Raw genomic sequence first — 18204 nt, forward strand, 5'->3', positions numbered from 1 at the left:
ATTGTCGCTGTGGCCGGGTCTCGAATCGTGAATTACCAGCCATGCCTGCTGCTATGTCGGTCTGCCGTCGGGACTGTAGGTGCGAAACACTGAACTTTAGAACGCAGATAATCAAGCAAGCTTCAAGACAGGCGAAGCAGTCAGCATGGCGCGAAGTTTCGCTTACTCAGCGCGACGAACTGCAGCTATGCAGCGCGCCCGAGGCTCCACTTCGTGAGGCCTTGAAGGAAAACGGTAGAATCTGATGTTGGGATTCAGGCTTCTTGTTCATGGCAGTCCATGACGCAGAAGTAATGACGGTGACACCTTTTTGAGGCTGGGCTAGGTCTCTCCGGATCGGCGTCACCGATTCCTTCTGCTCCTTGCATTACGTCCCACGGCACACGGAGGGTCCGTTTTAGTTAAACTATAGGCTGCGGCGAGCTCAAAGCATGGTCTGTGAGAAGTGACGAGCCTTTTCTCACTCGCAACAGGGCACAAAAAAGTGCGAATCGACGCAAAAGTCGGCCTAGAAACGTGCTTCGCCATAGCCAGGGTTCAATACGACCCAAGCTGGTACGACCCAGATGTCGTTTCCCACGCCGCCACCAGGCGCCGCTACTATACTTCAAACTCCAGCGCAAGACGCCCATAGTAGACGCCTTTGGCGGACGCCGTAGGGATGCTTTGCCTTTGCTCTTGCGTCTTGAAAGCGATCTGCGACGTGACCGAAGTGCGCGCCCGCGTGGCGCTCATCTTCAAAGCGATCTGTGATGTTTTCAGAGGAAGATCAAATACTGAGATGAAGATGTGCTTCAGCCAACAATCCGGGACCCCACATTCCTTTCCCTCCTAATCCCCAACAGCGGCCTGGAGCCGTCCCCTTCCTTATAATAAAGGCTTTATTCATTCATTAAGAGTGCCCGTACTGCTGATAGCTTCGTATGCGCTGAGCTGTCGACGTTTCGGTCGCGTTGAAGCGAGAGATGCATGAAGGCCAATTGGCTTGCTGCTGCCGCCGATTCCTCACTCCAGAATTTCGACAGCTAATTTCCGCGCTCATTCAGCGACATGTGTCCATGTTTGCCTGTGCGGGCGTGACATTGAGATGGTTAATTTACTTAAAGCACGTTGGCGGGCTAGTTGGTTTGAGTCCATGATAGAATGTCTAAGCGCGACAGAACAATGACATAGAAAGAAGCAGACGCACAAGGAGAGCGCTGCCTCCTGTGTGTTTCTTCTTATGTCCTAGTACAGTCACGCTTACACATTCTGTCATTGTTGATTTATTACAAATTTACACTTACATGTTTACAAATTTATACGCCCGCTAATTCTACTATCCTTACTTCGTACAGCTATTCATTAATTTGCTCTCGCAATTGGTGCTTCGCCTTTCTGGCGAAACTGCGAATTTTTTTTAGAGCTGGCCTGCGACAATGAACAGTGCAGTTAACAAACTGTACATACATGCAGGATGATTAGAAGACACACAGCACGCGGCAAATTATTTGTGCTTTTCAACCTATGTATGTATTTGCCACAGTGGGTCTCTGCATAACACTACTCTGTGAGAACTGCGACTATCAAAATGCTCCTAGCCTGTTGCACCTATTTTATTATTTATCACTTGGCGTCCATTTCACATTCTTCTCCTACTGCTTCCACCCAGCGCAGTGAATAAGCGCAGGAGCTCCTTTGATTTTTTGCCGAACTTTTTCAGCATGCCGCAAAAATTATCACCTGCCTCGTCTTCTTGACTCCACAAATACACCAAACTCTACTGCAAGTGACCGGCTTTCATTACCGTGACGATCGCCTGCCATGGTTTGGCAGTGTAGGAAATTCCTACATGTATAGGGCCACGCACAACAAAATGCGATCATTAGAGAGTTTTAGTTGAACCTTAGCGGAATAGCTGGGCTGAGGGAAGTATATAGCGTTACCGTTCCGCAAACTAACTTTGCAGAAAGTGAGTTGGAGTATAGCACGACGTGTAGTTTGCGTGCCGGACGTTGTTCCATTAGGCTTTGAATTTTGCATACATAGTGCTCATGAGTTGTTCTATGTATTCGCGAAATTTTCTGCGTGTGTCCGAAAATACGAGAGGCAGATAAATGAAAGCAGGGAGCGCGTTGTTTTTCGACTTTCAGCGTCTGCCGATTCGCAGTGAAATCGCTACAAGTAGTACGAACTGTCGGCCACAGCCCCTGAGATCTTCCGATCTCAGGGGCCATACATAATTTGCACTGCAATCTAGAAGTTTATGGTCGGCGTCAGTCGAGATAGTAACGCCGAAGTGTAGAGACGACTGTACATGTAATCACAGCGCAGCAGGAGCAGCTCGCCAAAACTATAATTGTTTTAATCGATTTTTGGCTCATTTTGTTGTTCGCAGTTTAATGTTAAGCGAGCAGTCTACACGGTGTCCCACCTAACATGAGCCAAGAATTTAAAAATGAAAGGCGCGCCGGAAGCGAATTGAACCAAACATATGCTATTCGCAATAGGCTATAGTAACTTAGACAATATTATGTTTTCCACATAGCTCACTAATTAATTAGTTTAATTACCAAACTTTTTCATTATAGGCTGATGACCCCAAGTATGATACGCAGGTTTGTAGAGCACCTTCAGAAACCACCGATCGAGTTCCTTCTTTTACGATACGTGACACGTAGTCCTTTTTTCCGGGTGGCAAAGAAAGCCCGCGAAATATGAAAAAAGTCACGTGATGGAGCGTTTGCGCGGTGGTATTGTGCTGCTCTCAACGGGTGTTCGGTGAACAAGGTCTGCTGCATCGTGACTGGCGACGAGGAAGCGGCAGGGCGTTCTTTATCTCATCGGCAGCGCTCGGCAAGCAGTATGCATTTTCGCCGCCATCTCACGGGAGAAAAGAGCGGTCGAGTCCTAAGTGGCCTCGGCGCCTGCAAAAGTCGTGGTTTCTATGTCGGGTCGAACATCTCTGACTGCCACTCGGTAGCCCTCGCCCCATCACAATAAATCTCATTTGAAGTAGTGCTGGTGCCATTTCCCGTCCAAACTGACACTGCGAAGTCTCAAAATGGGTGTATGCAATGCAAATGTGTTTCGCACAAATATATTGCATATCAAAATTTGATTTATAGATAACCACAATATAGCAATACATGGAGGTAATACTGGTCTGACATTTATATGCAAGCTTTCAGATATATTTCTAATAATAAGGTAAAAAAAAACGCTCCAAAGTAGAAGAAACCGCTCAGACGATACCACTGGCATGGCTTTGAAATCACTGAATTGAAGAAAGAAAATGCATGTGAACAGCGACTGATTAAGTGAGAGACGTGACAGCACAAAATGTATCTGTCGTCGTTTGCTTTAGCGCTATTGATTCCATCTTGCTGCGAACCCTCCAAAAGATCCAAGGCCAGCCAGCGGTGCTCCCGCTGTTCCAACTGTTTGCCCGCAAAAGCAAATGAATAAGACGACGCGTAGCGAAAGGAATTCATTATCGGAAATCGAGGGCGCCCACACAGCGCAGGCTCACAGCGTCGCCGGCTCTCTGCAACGCGGCTGCGATACGAGCGAAGGAGCTCGAGGCGCAACTCGTGCATTAAACTGGGTGCGAGAAATCAAGCTGAATCATCAAAAGTATGGCTTTATCCCTCCCTTAATGAGCCTCAGGACTCTATTCTCGTCCTTCATTTGCGGCGCTTGCCTTTTCAAATTTGAACATAAGCAGTCAAGTTTCGGCATGTCGCCCGTACCCCTTCAACCTATCTCTGCCCTCCCTCCTAACCCGAAGCTGCCATCTGCCTCCGCGAAGCGAACCATTATTACGATTCGGCCGCGGCAGACTAAAAGAGACCCTGAACACCTGGACTGCTTTTCAGATACGGTCGCATGAAGCTACGGGTTATCGCAGTATCGCAATAGTCTTCTCGCGCGTCGCCGTTTGCGGCGGTGCGAAATAGTTATAAGAATGCAGCTGAAATTTTCCGGCACGCTGTTCTGTGAATATTAGTTGAAAGGTATTGCGTAAATTTTGAAACAAATCTTTAAGTGAAGAAAATACAGGAAATTACAAAAGTTGAGCTTTCCTTGTGGGTATGACACTTGTGGACATCAAAAAAAATTGTTTGCTATGACGTTGCCGGTATCATATCCTGGCTCTATAATGTGTGAACCCAATTCATGCGATTTTTAAAACTGTCAATTTTAGAAAGAAATTTTATTATGCGGCTCTCGGCTCATCGGGGCAACAGCGTTTAACAGTTGTTTCGGCCATAACTATCACAGTTGGTTCGTCTTGACCAATTATATAGTTACTTACCAAGGTAATATTTAGCAAGGAAATAGCACCCGCGGTAAAAAAGGTTTACTAGAGTAAAAAAGAAAAACTGCTTCGAATGCTTCTGTGAGCTGACACTCGGTCACAGACAGTATGTCTCTCTGATCGTGACAACTGGCAAAGCCAGCGTGAATGAAAGGGGCAGCCTTGCATAAAGAGTGTTGAACTGCCCTTAGACCCCCCCCCCCCTCCTCCGAATACGCAATAAATAAAAAACTAAAATAATATAATTAAAAACTCAGCGTCCTGCTCGTCGAAGCATGAATTTCGTCTCACTTCGGATGCGGCACCCTGATATATATTCACCAAAAACCACTGATTCTTTTCGACAGCGCAGTTCGTATTTCTCTACCCTATGGTCTTTCTTTCATTATAACTTTACCAAATAAATGATGGTGAGTGCCTCATACAACGTTCCGTTGTGTTCTCACTTCTTCTTGAGGGTCCGGTATTAGAAGGGACTTGAATGGTAAGAAATAAGATGAAAGAGACCTGCTGTGCGATGAGCTGGAAACGTCAAAATGATAACGGCAGGAGTAAGGGATAAGAAGCCGCAGCATATTGAAGCAAGTATTGTAGCTGACATAACAATGAGCTATATTTGAATTGACCAAACACAATGGTATGTACTGTGGGGATGCGCGACCCTCGCGCCTCCCCTGATGTTTTTCCCGCATAGCGCGTCTCCTGTAGTGCGGCTTCGCCGCACACGCGGCGGTCGGAATGGTACAGGCGCAGTGCGAGAGATGGCGCGAGTGTTGCGCTGCTCACGGCAGGAGGTTACTTGGGCGCCGAAAGGAAGGGGCTTGACCCTCGCTTGGGGTTCCAGACAGCCAGCGGGACGGACGTGCCGTGCCGCACGTGCAGCGGCCCTTTTTCCCGGCGGGTCGGCGCACGGCGGGGGACGTCTCCCGCGTGCGCGCCGACCGATGCTTCGGCGAGACCGTCTCGCGTGGCCGCCTTCGAACGCGCCACGATTCGCGTGACTATACACGCGAACGACCAGGCGTTGGGATCCAGCATGGAGCGAACATATTCGCTCGCGAGGACGCGGTGAGTCGGACTTCTAGATTTGTCGCGCGCCCATCGGCATGTTTTGTGGATAGCAACTCGGCTAGCAGGCATTGATGTATGAAAGGTGCAATAAATGCCCTTGTGATCGTTTGCACTACTGCGTTGTCGTTCCTTTGTCCCAAGAGTACGGTGTGAGATATCCCACATCAGACCCCACAGTACACTGGAAAACTAGGTCGCCTTTTGAGGGTGTGGAAGGATGCAGAAAAACGAAAAACGCATTGTCACTTGGGCGAGGGTTCATACTATGTGACGAGACACTAAAATTTTGCAGGGTGGTGCCGGCCGATGCCAGCGAGGGGTAAATTGGGACATCCGTACGAGGCCTTCGTTATGCAGTGAATTTTAATGGCCTACGTTTGTTTACCATTGTGTAGATTATCAGCATACATGGAAGGTGACGATGTTGGGCGTGGAAAATATACTCTGAATACGGAAAAACCGCCAGTGGTTTTTCTGATACAGTCGGTTGAGCGCAATACAAACTTTCTTCAATTTTCTTAGATTCCTTCCTGATTCTGCTTTATAGGGAGGGTAATCATAACAATAATACTTATTAGCGGATCAAAACAGTAATAGTTGGCCATTATTTCGATGATAATATAAATAACGCGCACATAAAATCGCGGTGGGAAAACCTCATAATGGCAATTGACGGACACACATGCCTAAATGCTCTCAAGGAAACTTTTGATTTCCATAATGAAATGGCGTCAAGTCCTTTACCTTTTTGGTTGAAATTGTCAACCACCGGCCCCGTGAAGGTAAAATTTCCGCGTGAAACCAAAATAACAGAAGAAAAAAACGTGGTTGATCCTTCTTTCATAGGAATCGGTATGACGCGAAAGTGAAACTCGTCTTCACTGAAGCTGTTGCACGTTTGCTTCGTGAACTCTGGTCCGCGGCAGCGAAAGGCGCACAATTTGCGGGCCGGTGACCGTGTTGCAGGTTTGCTTGGCGTGCGCCGTCCTGATGGCAAGCGGCGTACTGCTGCCGAGTCGCTTCGGCGAAAGTGCAGGCGTTGTGGTCTCGCTCCTTAGTTTCTTGAGCCGCCAGTTGAGTTGCGATGTGTTTAGCTTCAGGAATACAAGGGTCAGAGTTCGCAGCGTGCACCGCGAACCCGCGAACGTGTTGTGGGTATCAATTCTGCGACGATCACTTTCGGCGATACTATCGCCTTCGCTACGCCTACGCCATCGGCGCGCACTTATTGCATGTTTTAGCTAACCTGGAAAATAAATAGTGTCATCTAGTAGTTCCGGTCTGTGTCAGCTTTAAGTCACGGAGTCGTTCCGTGCTTACGAGGAGGAGGAGGAGGAATAAACTTTTATTGTAGAACCGGCACTTTATGATGGCCGGGCCTACGCCTCCCACGAAGGGACGTCGAGGGCTTGCCTCGCCGCCGCCTCGCGGGCGTGCTGGGTCGCCCAGGTTTGGTCGTCGAGGGCGGAGCTCCGCAGAGCCTCATGCAACCTCGACGAGAGAGTCGTGGTGTTAGTTTGTGCGTACTGTGCTGGGCACTCCCATAGCATATGCGGAAGCGTAGCCGGGTGAATTCCACAGCACCGGCAGTTGGGGGTAGTGTAGACGTCCGGAAATATAAGGTGGAGGCGGGCGGGTGAAGGGTACGTGTTTGTTTGTAGTAGGCGCAGGGTGGTAGCCTGCGCCCGGCTGAACTTTGGGTGAGGCGGGGGGAAGATTCGGCGACTCAGGTAAAAGGCCTTAACGAGATCGTTATAAGTTGTCAGACTGTCCCTGGTGTCCAACTCATCTCCAGTGACTCCGGCGCGGTTGACTAGGCTTCGCGCAATGGAGTGGGTGACCTCGTTGAGATTGGGGAGGTGTGGGTGGACAGGGCCCGCATGGGCCGGGATCCATGTTAGGGAGATTATGCTGTCTTTAGAGTGTGGTGCCTGGCAGAGGATGCGAAGAGCTTGGAGAGAAATACGCCCTTTGCTGAAGTTAGTAACGGCTGAACGAGAGTCACACACTTTGGTGTGACAGGTGGGATCTAAAGTGGCCAGGGCGATGGCCACTTCTTCAGCCATCTCTGCAGTGGGGGTAGTGACGCTGCAGGCATGGTGTAGGGCTCCATCGCGTGTGGCAACGGCCACAAATCGTGTGCCATGGGAGTATCGGACTGCATCAACAAATGCGACGCCAGGTACGTTGGCAAGGGCTTTTATGATAGCTCCGGCCCGAGCTTGGCGCCGGGCCCTGTTATATTCAGTGTGCATATTTTTAGGGATAGGGTCTATGTAGATCCAGCTACGGATGTCGGTCGGGATCGGTTGTTTGGGGCCCTGTTGCTGATGGTAGGTGAAGCCAAGCGTGGACAGAATAAAGCGCCCCGTTTCAGTATGGGTGAGCCGTTCAAGCTGAGAGCTTTGAATAAATGAATATTGAATAAATGAATACGTACTTTTGTGGTAGGTTCGTGGTGAAGCGTAGTAGAGGCAAGAAAAGGTGGTAGTTTAGAGTATCTTTTTTGAAGGCGGTTTGCACCTGGTTGTGCCTGGCGATATTTGTTGATTGTTGATCGGCTAGTGCATTGTGTTGCCTTGTGTAAGTGACAATTTTCGGTGACAGTGTCTTGGATCTGCCGACAGTGGCACCATGAACAACACATTGCTTGCGTGGTTCCTCGCATGCCGGCACCAACGAGGTGCCCGTCCCAGAGCCGTGATCCTTTCGCCATTACGGGAGAAGCTTTTCGGTGGCACTTTCCGTGTCGCTTGTCATTATCATTAAAATTGTGCTTTGCAATCGCTGGAGTTGTAATCTTATTTAATAACTAAAACAACGTGTTTCACGCTTTCTTTTCAATTTATTTTGCCTAAAGCGGCCGTAGTCATTGCTAGACAGTGCGTAGAAGTCGTAGTACGGCCGATACACTAAGAAACAACACACCCGAGCCACTCTACACTCGCACGGTGTGCTCTCTCGTTTGCTGTGAAGCGTTCGAGTGCCCGTGCTGGCAGTGCAAGTTGATGTCAAGAGTAAGAAGCCGCTTGGGATATTCACAGTGCCTATCGCCGAAAAGGATCGTCGCAGAGTCCGTCCCCTGCTGCGCGCGAGCATGTCTCTCGCCAGACGAAAGCCAGTCGCTGCCTTTCTGCGCCGCCTAGCGCAGCAGTTCTCTTAGTTTGTGCCATTGCAAGCCAAGCAATAGGCAGCGTGTAATCACTGATGATCCACGTTGAAGCTACACTCCATAGGCGACGAGGCGTCCCAGGCTAGTCATACGCGAAAGACAAACTATGTGCGGAAACTGCGTCATCGCTTCACCAGAAGGCTTACACCGTCTACACCAGGCTACACCGCGGTGAAGCCTCCGGGGCGCTGAGGCTACCGAACCGCTCACTGTCAGCGGTCGTCAGTGTCATAATGCAATACGTCGCTTCACCGCTTCTAGATGGCGGCGCAATCCCTGTCAAGATAGCGCATATCTTGCGCGTTCGTGCCGATGTCACATCCGTTACAGGAAGTTGACGGGGGAACCCTGCATAAAACATTTTCGTGTTAAAAGAAATGTGCAACAAGGATAATTTCTTTGTTGAAATATTTCGTTTTGCTGAGTGATTGCGTTTTCAAGTCATTTTCTGATCCAAGCGAACTGCAGCATCATCTGCAGATGCGCTGAAGAAACAGCTCCAAATTGTATAGCCGACCATTGCAGCTACACACGCAAACTTACGTATTTTCATGCATGAATGTAAGGCAGAAGATCAATTGACGGAGCTGGCATTTGAAACACTTTGCTATCATAGCTGCAAAACATTCAAAGCCGAGGACATTGGAGCACGTTTTAAATGCGCAAGCCTTCTTTGGCACGTACCACAGCCGCGTCACGCGTAAAGTGTAATGCATTGTATGTGTACAAAAATGCGTAATTTGCGAACTTGTAAGATTTAATTGCTATAATAGTGTAAATGTCGGTGATTGGTTGCTTTATAAGTGATAAGGAACAATTTAAACCAAAAGATAAAAATGAAACATCGCGCATAGGGATACATAAAGCTCCTTAGAATATGCATGGGGAGGCTTGTGCTAGGGATGGGGAAACTGAAATTTTGCGGTGGCTCAACTTGAAAATTTCAGGTAGGCCTGCTTGAAATTTGGGAGTGAGCCAACATGAAATGTGGGATGGGCAAACTGAAATTTGGTGGTGGGCCAGTTATATTTAGGGGGTGCGCCAATTGAAGTTTGGGGGCGGGCCAACTTAAGTTTGGAGGCGGTCTAACCTAAATTTGAGCGTGGGCGAACTGTAATTTGTAACTGCATAATTAGACAAACAACTGCAGTTAATTTTCTACATTCTTTTTTTTATGCTATTATAGGAAATTCACAAGAACAAGTCAATGGGAAGGGGGGGGGGGGTTACAATAGACAAAGAAGGCTATCTACACCTGCCGCGATAGCATTCCACAAAAGCAGTACCTCGACCGGTAAAGCTGCGGCTATGTCGACTGACGATCGTCAAGCAACATAAAAAAAAGAAAATCAGGCATACGTATGTCCCCTGGGAGCAGGATACAGCGCAACATTAAAAAAGAGAATGTATTTTATTTTTAAACTGCTTGAGAAAGAGCCGGCGTAAAAGCAGCGTGTACACGATAGGTTCCTGAAACGCGCTGCTAGAGCGCCATAAACACCCCCTATTCTACAGGGTTAAAAATAGCTTTTTCTTTATTTGTTGGTTATATCCACCGACGTCGTTCGTGTGTCGTCTTAGACCATTTCTCGCGAAAGGGGAGCGCGAGAAAAGTCATAAACCAAGACATGGCTCAGGAAATGCCGGAAGAGTAATGATGCGAGCTCGAATTTCCCCCTGTCTTTTCCTTGTGTTTCTTGGTGTTTTGTCGCTTTTTCAGCCTTGAGCGTAAAGAGTTGTTCCGAAGTAATGGCCGCCATCATTGCCTTTTCGGCATTGTTTCTCTAACGCTCACAAACCACAGTTTCAGGTCAACGAGATAGGCCTGACACGGCTATTGCTCTGGTATACTTTGCCTGAGGCAATAAGCACGTATGTACCAGGTGTTTTTTTATTTTTTTCTAGCCGTACCAATTAAAAAAAAATTGCCTATGGTACAAAGCACAATGCTAACCCTTGAGCTAAATTACTCGATAACGTGGACAAATTAGAAATTTAAATTCCCAATTGTATAAACATTAATTACATTAGCTTTTAAATAATTTAACAGCACATATTTTAATTTAGGAACGTAGACTGTCAGTTCTAAAGACGTACCCACTTGGAAGGCATTCTCAGGTCTGCACCAGTTTCAAGATAGTAACTTTCAATGTTTAGAATAAAATACACTGGCGTTCCCCATGCTAATGTGCTTCAATTTATAAAACAGCATTTGTAAAACAGTGTTGTGATGCTCAAGCTCTATTTTGAAGTGTATTTTTTTCTAAGAGCAGGCTTAATGTACACTTCTGTGGTGTTGGACAAAACCGTAGCTTTAGTGTTTCGGTTTATCTGTGGTGACTGACTTCCCGTTACTTAAAAACAGAGGAAAGTGGTCTTCTGAATACTGCGCAGCAATAACCCTGATATTTATTGGAGAGTATTAGTAAGTATTGTGGTCACGAAGTATATTTTGGAGAAAACGTTCTCAGTGGTGCACAGACAATGTGCATGTCATATTACACTTAAAGTCCCGCTCTGTCTCGTGAGCACTGCACACAGGTAGCATCTGGGAATACCGCGTGTATTGCGTCACGTGAAGAAACAATAAGAAACTGAGTTGCGCGACTATAGGAGTGACAACTACAAAAGATGACGACAGACGAGACCATGTGTTGTCTTCGTACGTGTAGTTTCTTTTTAACGTTTCTTTCTTCTGTCCAACGTTTCTTTTTTTTTGTAGCCTTCAGTTTCTGCATCATGGCAGGCCAAGCAACATGTTGCCACTGATTCTTTTAATTAACCTGATGTAATCGTCACTGAGAGGCAGGTATAGTCAATCAGCATCTTGGCACAACAATCAGGATAGGGCTCATGCCATGTGTTCTTTCGCAACTGCGCATGGGTAGTGCAGACTGTTTATGCTCGCCTCACTGGTGCCCATAGGCGTATCTACCGGTTGAGGGGGGGGGGGGGGGCAGTGATACCCGAAGTTGGGGGGCAAAGTAGGCCATTTGCCCTCCACTTTTGAAAGCGGCATTGTTGCCTGCACATTGGCAAATCTAACAAAACAGCAGCTGGGGCCAAATCTAACCTAACCACCGCAGAAAACACAAATCAGCACTGCTCTTCATACTCTGCTGATCTTAAACAATCAGTATTGTCATTTTAGTAATCTTGTCGCTAGATTTAGCGACTTTATTTTCTGCTGAGAGGTAGAACTTTCTATTTGGCAGTCGGTAACTTTTTAGCAACTTGAACGAAGAATTGGGGATATTTTAGCGACTTCGAAGGTAGGAAATTCGCTTAAAAATGTCCTTCTAGAAGGTTCTTTATTATTCAAGAACTACATACAAGCAGCCGTGACTTGCTTCACGACGCATAGCATCCACGCATAACGAAGCAACGGTTAGCCTTCACTGTGGTAGTCTTGGCGTTGTGCTTTGAAACACAGTGGTCATCATAGACTTGCCATTGCGCTCACGAAATTGATGTTGTTTTCATTCTTTACAGAACCGGTCTGAATGGGTTTAAACGCTGTGGGCTCTGTGGTATTAATAAATGCAGTCTATTGGTGGACGTTCACAAGCGTAGGACTAAATTCACCAAAATCAATCAGAACAAATTTGATGTTCATATTTAGAACACAGCTTGTGAATAACCTCGAAGGACGGCATAGAGATGTGTAGATATCGCAGCAGCTGAGTTAGTTTACGTAAATTTGAACAAATCGCCTCCGTTCCTCACAACATTCGAAACAACCGAAACTTTACGGCGGCTTTCAGGCACATCAAGTGTGGAAGCGTTCTATTGAACTTGTATAAAGCTTGCGTAATCGTCATCGCCGTGTTAACAAGTGGACAAGCGCTCTCCGCAGAAGTTAGTTCTGCCACGTACGCTGATAAACCAGAAAAATTGAGGGATATTGTAGAATAAGTGCTTTCGCGTGCTAGAAAAGATTTGTGTTGTCTTGAATCATGTTGTATTGATAACCTTACAATCTCAAGGTAAACGCATAAGTTAAGCAGGATTCATCAATTATCAAAATATATTAGTAGTGTAAGAGCCTTCTACACCATGCTGTTAGATTCATGCTGTTAGATACTGTGTTACCTGCACACACAGTAGACAAGCATGAAACTTAAACGAATGTGATGAATGATTCAGGCAGGTTCGCCTATTATCTAGTCTTCCAAAACACCTACTTTTTTAAATCCACTTGACAGTCCTAGCGAGAATTTCAGTACTCTTTCTGTCTCACTTTTTCTTAAGAGTTTAGTATTATTTATTTTTGCACGAAATCAGAACATACAAGTGTCTATCAATATACAGCAGACGAGTAAGCAATCCATGCAAAATTGGCTTTCAAAAAAGCGGAAGGGCGGGAATATACATCACATACACATCAAATGTTTGGACATCCACTGAGGAAAACACAAACTCAGGCGTCGCACCACAACTTAAACATTCAATATGTACACTAAATAAGTGAAAAATCGTAGTTTTTACATCATTAAATATTATCGCAGTTTTTTAGAGGTTTAATAAAAAACGCCTAAATTATCGCTCAAAATGCTTACTGAACTTCATATTATTGGGAACTTCATTCCATACGAGAGTGTCGCCAAATTCAAGTGGCCTTTCATATTAAGTATATCAGCATATGGGTAAGCTAAACATTTTGTTTCTTTTGAGTGTCATAAACACACTGTTAATATAGGGTAATTAAACTCCTGTCCACGAACTACTCACTGTAAATAATGCGCAAAGGCGATGGGGACATGATAGCTTGCATGCATTCTACTTGTAGTGTGTAAACAGATTGATAGTTAAAATGTGGGAAGGCTGAAACACAAGGCTGCTCGGGTTTGTCTACTTCGAATGGGTCACAATTCTAAGAGCTTGTTTTTGTAGTAGTACTAATGTGCAAATTGTGCGATAAAAATTTTTCCAGGAATCCATACAGCGATCAACATCACTCTGCAAAAAAGTTTGGCAACACCGTCTGTAAGCGTCCCTCATATATGAATGATAATCAGATCAATTAATAATAAAGACAAGTCTCATTGACACATTTTCAGCCTATTTTAGACAGCAGTAGTCCGAAGGTCTCTTATATCCACATACATGTATATCTATAAACGATGGAACAAAATAAACCGAGGGGATCCATTTTTGTCAATCATGGTTTGTAAAGCGGACACACCATGAAACTAATTAAAGCATAGAGGACATTAACTGTCCTTTAAATGAAAGTCGGCGAAACGATAACGCCGCCCTTCTGAACCAAACCCACAACCTCGGCACTACTCGTGTTACACTGCCAATTGTACTACGGCTAGGGCTGCAAATCCGTCCACTTCGACCGCATTTTTAGGGCAGTGTAGAGACGATGCACAAAAACAAAATGACTTGCTATCACAGCCCTGTGAAATGGGATGTCCAGCAAAGCTGTTGAAAACCACACTACAAATGCTTAGGGGGGTACGCTGTGCTTTATTGCTTTAGAGTAGTGGAAGCAATGGTAATTTAGAGTGATGGGAGAAATGGCAATTTTGACAGCATGCCACCACTAGACGCTAACAGTTTTGTTGTAAAATGTTTGGCAGGCCATTATCCTAACTGCATGGTAGAGCGTATAGCAGTTTTTGAAGAAGCCAATGCCCCTGCCGAGATGCGCGATACAAGGGCGAGAACAATCTACAACGCACTCCTTGATATTCCTGTAGCGCTACTATTCAGCCTTCCACAATTGCTAGCTTTTGCAAGAGTGCTGTTTTAGTCACGCAGACTGATGTGTCTGTGATCTTCGTATTTCCTATGACCTAATTCACACCGCGCGGCCAGCTTTGCCTACATTGTTACGCCTTATTGCATGGTCATCAACGCATTCCTAGGCCACATTGTCTACTGTTGTCGCTTCTTGATAAGCCATGACTGCTGTTGTCGTTCACAGGTCTTCGACTCCGGGAACCTGCAGTTTCTAGTTGAAACGAACCTAACGTCGAAAACCGAGGAGGTATGTTATTTTCCCTTGAATCACTTATATTCCCTGCTAGTCATAAGGCCGAAAGGTATAAGCGGCTACAATGCCCTTATTGCCACGGAATATTCTTTGCAACAGACATCGCTGGGAAAGGAAGCCATGACCATTACATTTCCGGACAAGACTCGCTGTTTAAAATACGTGAAAAATATACCCGTCGAATCGGAGATTCTTCCATGGCGCAGCAGGGCCTTGAAGTAATAACTTCGCTTGAAGCGTGCCGACATAAAAGCTTTCAAAAGGCGGAGCCCTCACTACACTTGTTCGACGTCAGCACTATGATCCTTCGAACAATAGTTAACGAGCGCGTCGGCTGAGTTGCATGGCTACACAATAGGTGCAGACAGCCACTCTGCTAATTCTTCAGAACCGTTGGAAATGAACGCGATGAGCCTTGACAGAGCTCTTCATACTTTTTTCGTCTCTGTCCTCATCGGGCTCAACTTTTGTGTTGGCTGTAGTGAGAGGAAAGTTTGTCGGGTTTTGGAACCACGAAGTTCTTTGTATCGTCTTTTGTGTTTCGTGCATTCTCGGTTATTTTTCCTCTTGATTTTTTTTTACTGCTCGCCTTGCAGTGGTAGAAACAGCCCTGTGCACATTTTGCGTGGTCCCCGCAATGAACTATGCGCCTTGAACCATAGAACAAATCAAGTAGAGCGAGACATCCTGACGAGGAATTGAACAATGGGAAAGAAAATGGCTAAGTAGTTTTCTTGGCCCTTTTAACTTTCAGCATTGTTTTATTTATTGACCAACTTTCTTTCGCTTTTCCGTGAGTGTCAAAGCCTCTAATGCACATATCTTGTCCTGATGACACGTTTCCATAAGTTGTACTGCAGTACTTCTCGTAATGAGAGCAATGCCTCGTTTACTAGATGCCTGCCGCATTGTCCCATAGCTCGGTTCCGGGCCCTCTCCCTTTTCTCTCCTCCGCGAAAAGGCAACGAGCGCCTCTCATGGCGAACGCTTGCAACTTGCAATCACGTGCTGCGGCCTCTGAGATTAACGTGGCATCTGTCACCGTCTTGGAGGCGATAACGCCCGCTAACAGACGCCCGCGCATATAACGCGCCGGCGGATGCATTCAGCCGCCGCTGCCACATCCGCCGGAAGTTGAAAAGGCAACGAGCGCCGCCTCACGGAATTTATGCTGAACTAACTTCAACTAAGGGAACCACCACTACAATGGGAAAGCGAGCAACTGGGTGGGCATCTAGTAAAGGAGGCATTGATGAGAGTCATCTGATGGACCTACATACTCTGTCTATGGCTGTTTTGTCCACCGTCAGCAGAAGCGCCGTTCTAAACGAGAGCAATGGGTATCGTCTGCCACGATAAGCAGCATCAGGAGCCAACGAATATGCATAAAAAACGCAATGTGGCAGAATGAGTTCTTTCGGTAGGCGTGAATTGCGCTCACATCATTGTATAGGTAACTGTCTTGTCGAGGGAAAGGCAAAGGTGAAGGGGGAAAACGCAATATGTTTTTTTTTTGTCGTGCTGTCGCTTACGAACGTATAAGAGCCGTTCTTCGCAGCTATTTCATGGCCTATCTGTTCTCCATATTCATTCTTTGCGTTGACTTTAGGATTTATATATCGTTGCGCGTGCTTGAGACAAGAAGGTCGCTCTTCCGCGTATGCGGACCTGGGGAGACGTCGGAATTTAGACTGCAGAATAAATTTAAAAAAATAAACACGACAGAAAACGAAATTTCGAGAAACAGTCCACCATTCTCAGGAGCACCAAGAAAGGGGTTTGCCTATGCACTGACATCCATCGCCCCCACTGGAATTCCCATATGCGTTTGTAAGCGAACCGTGTGCACGTCCAGATGAAAGGGATCGGAATGCGGGACGGTAAAGGCGTCTTTCGAGAATCGGCTGCAGGACAGGTTATGGAGGCCGCCGCCGAATGTTCGCCTCTAATATCAGGGTACTCGTGCGGAGACAGAGGGAACGCAAAATGAAATAAAAAAGGAAACTCTACAGAGGAAAAAGTAAAGAGAGGAAAACGAACAATGGGGCGCCATGCAGAGGTACAATGAGGTTATGAAAAGACCGAGGAAGAAAAAGGGGCCTTGAACCTCGGTGCAGGCCTACATATTGCAACCTCTTTCCTGCCGTTGCTTGGTTGTTTCCGAACGGGAAGACAGGAAGAAGGCGCACAAACCTTGAAATTCATTCTAAGGATTCTCAGAATCGTACTGCACTACGGCTATGGCTAGATGACAGGTGGCTGGTTAGAAGACATGGTCACGCGTGTGTCCTCGAGCCAGAATTTCAAAAGCGGCTGATACTCCCGCAGAAAAAGTTCATTGTCTTTCACATAGAAAGTGGCTGACATCCATGCCCGAATTTTGGTGCCTTGCCGTGGCTGTGAGGATCGTATTTCTATTTTCGTTAGTAATCTGTTATTTTTGAGGTATTCATACCAGATATTATTATTATTCGGTATCATTAAATCGTGATGACCGAACGAGTTGTGTTTAGAGCGCTTTGCATTTGTGTCCATTGCTCTTTTCTATTATTTGGAAATCATAACGGATTAACTTCGTGAATAAGAGATCAAATTTATGCCAGTGACATATATGATGAACTGCGTTTGAGACGCAATGCTAAGCTTCCAGAAAGATTCATTTGGGCTTCAAATTGCTATGTATCATCTCTCGCAGCGTTAAGAAGGCACTACTGACATAGTCTTGCTTCCGTTTCTCGCTCTCGCTGGTGCAAATATTTGTCTCAGGATCTTAACCCCCACCTACAGTGGTTCCCAACAGTCTTAATATGCAAAGCAAAACGCTAAAAAGTTCAAAATTACATCCGAAAAGAGCACAGAATAGCTTATAAATCTATCGTGGCTTCATGAAGCATGGTTACTGCGCTAACGAAGATGAAGCCATAAACACAATGCACAGGAGGGGTGCTATACCGGGTGGTTCAGCATTTGTTCTGTGCGGATCATGTATATATGTTTGTCTTCCCTAGCACTGTAACCACGCTTACTAAGGTCAGCAGCTAACTAGTCAAACTTTGAACATTAGTAGCTGCTCTGGCCTTTCAAGGTTTATTCTAATATTTCGAGAATGATAGATGAACACAAAATAGAAATTACAACGCGATGCTACTAAAGAGACGTGTTTCAGCTAACTCGCGGTGATGTGTACTTAAGAGGAGGCCAGTCCGACTAGTTTGTTAATTTACAGCTTGAAAACTTTTAAAGCGTAACTATGACAGTACATGGACGGGCAACGAGACGCATAAACGGACAACAAAAGAACATTTGCAAGATATACTACAGCAACAACATCACTATTGTTCGCTGCTCTCTTGAGCAACTCAATGTGTAATTTATAATGCGAGTCAGGCAACGAATAGTAGAGAATAATTACTACCTTCTAAAAGTACTGATTAAAAAACAAAACAAAATCTTTAGTGAAGAAGTTGTGGAGAGCATTGACAAATGTCTAACCTACTTGTTTATGCGAAGATAACTATTATTGCTTTAATTTGTCTCTACGCTTCCAAGAAAGCGGGTGTGATCAGGACAAGTGCCACTCGCCGCATCGTTTCACCACACCCACCGTGTTGACTCACTTGCGGCATCAAGCCGTGGCTTTGATCTCGGCATCAGCGG

General features: G+C 46.0%; 1 long non-coding RNA gene across 5 annotated transcripts in view; it reads left to right on the forward strand.

The window, feature by feature from the left end:
* Nucleotides 1-18204, forward strand: part of LOC135902085 (uncharacterized) — a 414660-nt gene that overhangs the window by 232674 nt on the left and 163782 nt on the right. For 3 of the 5 annotated variants that reach the window (XR_010564394.1, XR_011514281.1, XR_010564395.1), the window contains exon 4: nucleotides 14479-14541. The exons of the other annotated variants lie outside the window; for them this stretch is intronic. This is a non-coding gene — a long non-coding RNA (uncharacterized lncRNA). The remainder of the gene's footprint in view (nucleotides 1-14478; nucleotides 14542-18204) is intronic. 5 annotated transcript variants of the gene reach the window in all.

This window comes from Dermacentor albipictus, chromosome 4, assembly GCF_038994185.2.
Source record: "Dermacentor albipictus isolate Rhodes 1998 colony chromosome 4, USDA_Dalb.pri_finalv2, whole genome shotgun sequence".
Taxonomy (NCBI): Eukaryota; Metazoa; Arthropoda; class Arachnida; order Ixodida; family Ixodidae; genus Dermacentor; species Dermacentor albipictus.